The sequence below is a fragment of the Chrysochloris asiatica genome, unplaced genomic scaffold, assembly GCF_000296735.1.
Source record: "Chrysochloris asiatica unplaced genomic scaffold, ChrAsi1.0 scaffold00544, whole genome shotgun sequence".
In the NCBI taxonomy this organism is placed as follows: domain Eukaryota; kingdom Metazoa; phylum Chordata; class Mammalia; order Afrosoricida; family Chrysochloridae; genus Chrysochloris; species Chrysochloris asiatica.
This window is the reverse complement of record NW_006409062.1, coordinates 377,372-379,174: the sequence shown is the minus strand read 5'-3', so window position 1 is coordinate 379,174 and position 1,803 is coordinate 377,372. Positions and strand designations below refer to the sequence as shown.

At 41.4% G+C, this 1,803-nt stretch overlaps 1 pseudogene; it reads left to right on the top strand.

The window, feature by feature from the left end:
* The first annotated feature begins 585 nt into the window (after nt 1-585).
* LOC102815193 lies at nt 586-917 on the top strand (annotated as a pseudogene).
* The last annotated feature ends 886 nt before the right edge of the window (nt 918-1,803 follow it).

Genomic DNA, 1,803 nt, shown 5'->3' with positions numbered 1-1,803 from the left:
CATAGCATTTAACAACATTAATTTATACCAAATAACACATCCTCGTATGTGAGCCCTATTGTGCTTCTATAGGATAAGCATTAAAATGCTAACTACAAGGTTGGTGGTTCAAACTCACCAGCCACTCTCAGAAACCCTATACAGAGTCACTATGAGTTGGAACTAACTCAAGCAAATAATAATAGCAGGTACAGTGTAATTCCAGGGGAAAGGAACTTGGTGATGCCACTCTCAGCGCTTAGGGTGTGTTGTTGTCTCTTTAAAGATTCTGCAAAATAAACACTGATCACTCATTTCACCTTTTTTCATAAAATCAAAACTCAGCTTTGGTTAGCCAAAACGGGTACTAATGTAGGTTGTTTGGAAAGTGAACTGGCAAAAAGTGAGGGACACCTGTAGTGCTATCTGCAATCTCTAGGATATTAATATCTGATGTATTCGAAAATCAGAAGTCTTAGATATGAAACCTCTCTGATCTTCCCAATACCTATGAGATTGGATTGATAATAATAATAATACCAACTTTGAGAAGCAAAGCAAAGGACACTGGAGTGACCTGAGAACACTATCGGCAACAAGAGCCTCCTTAGCCAGCCCAAGAATGAGATGACCCCACAGGAGCTGCAGAAGTGGGAGGAAAAGGGGTTTAACTAGGGCTCCTCTCAGTGCTCAAGAACAACATGGAAATGCTCATAACTTGTAGAAATAAGAAGTTGCTGGGCCGCGTGAAGGCTCCCGACAGGCACTGCAACATGGTACTAGAAAATGTGAAAGAGATACAGACGCAAGTCCCCAAGACTGGCAAGGGCAAGAAGAAGGGCAAGCCCATCAGCAAGGACCTCTACATCTCTCAGATGTTCCTGTGAGGGGGCTCTGTCACCATGGTCCTGTGGAACCCACTCATTGCCAGCAAGTAGGGGCCCAGAGCCACCTCCCACCTCTCCATGAAGAACTGCCCTGTGTTGGGAATAATAAAGTCCCTATGTTTTTTCTAAAAAAAAATAATAGTACCAACTTTGTAAGCTCGTTGTGAGTATGAAGTGAATGCCTGACACATAGTGGACACTGAATAAATATTTGGCACATTACTAGCTATTGGGTGCTCAGTCCCTAATCTATATTATGAAGCAGGGTGTTAGATTAAAAAAAAAAACCCATTGCTACTGAATTCATTCCATCTCACAGTTATCATATAATCTTGGATTATCCACTTTCCCAATATAAAATTCTGTGATTCTATGGGTTCTGGTGAAAAGATAAAAGTGTTGTTTCACTTTGATTTTATTAAAAATGCTTGCACGTTGAAGACCTGTGTAAAGGCTGCTCTTGCTGGCCATGACCACGTTAAAGTTGTCAGAATAAGGAACCACTTCCTTGCAGGGTCTCAATTGCACGATTTCAACAAATATAGGAGGGCATTTCACTGATCAGGTGCTCTCAAATCTCTGAAATTCACTAAATAGGACTCTAAACAGCACGAGGGAATCAGTGACCAGGATTATGCTTTGGAGCCCATGAAGGAGAAGAAATCGATGAGTAGAAGGCAATGTTATGTGAAAAGTTCCATGGCCATATGTGTTTGGAAGTTCTGCATACTATAGTTTCCTCTGAGGATTCATAATGCATATTAGCATACTACAGGCTCAGACAATGCTGTCCAATAGACATATAATGTGGACCACAGAAAGATTTTTAAAACTCCATTGGAGTCCTGGTTCTGTGGGTTAATGCTCTGAACTGAAAGGTCACTTTGAACAGCAAGGTCATTGGCTCAAGCTCACCAGCTACTCCTTGGAAACCCTA